We start from the raw sequence: 876 nt of genomic DNA on the forward strand, positions 1-876 counted from the left end.
GCCAGTCGAAAGGAACTTGAGCGTACTATTGGAATGTTTGCACATTATTCCAAATAGGTTCAAAACTACTCCGACAAAATTAAACGGCTTCTCAATTCAACAACTTTCCCCTTATATTAGACTTTGACCAGCTCGAAACTGAAATTTCCAAAGCAGTGGTGAGCACCATAGACGATACGGAGTCATTTACAGTCGAAACGGACGCCTCTGATTTCCCAATTTCAGCCGTTTTGCCTCAATGCGGGCGGCCAGTGGCTTTCTTCTCACAGAAACTGAATGACAGCGAGCGTAAGCATTCAGCCGTCGAAAAAGAAGCTTATGCTGTTATAAGCACCCTGAAAAAATGGAGATACTACTTACTCGGAAGATTCTTCAAAATCATAACTGACCAGCGTTCTGTGTCGTTCATGTTCGATATGACACATCAAAATAAAATCAAGAACGAGAAAATACAGAGGTGGCGATTGGAGATGTCATGTTATAATTATGAAATAATATACAGGCCGGGAAGACAAAACCAGGTTGCGGATATATTCTCTAGGACATGTAACGCCACTCAATCAGACCTATTATATTCCCTTCACTGTGACTTATGTCATTCTGGAGTGACGAGAATGGTTCACTGGGTAAGAACTCGTAATTTGCCCTATTCAATCGAAGATATTAAAAAGATGACTGCGTCGTGCCCATCTTGCAACACTGTGAAACCTCAATTTTACAAGAATTTAAAATTCACTTTAGTGAAAGCCATGCATCCGTTCAAGGGCCCACTTCCATCGAAATCAAAGAACAAATATCTGTTGACGATCGTTGATGAGTATTCAAGATTCCCTTTTGCCTATCCTTGTCCCAACATGAACTCTTCAACTGTAATTG

This window comes from Halyomorpha halys, unplaced genomic scaffold (genome assembly GCF_000696795.3).
Source record: "Halyomorpha halys isolate HHAL.00 unplaced genomic scaffold, Hhal_1.1 Scaffold799.1, whole genome shotgun sequence".
NCBI lineage: Eukaryota > Metazoa > Arthropoda > Insecta > Hemiptera > Pentatomidae > Halyomorpha > Halyomorpha halys.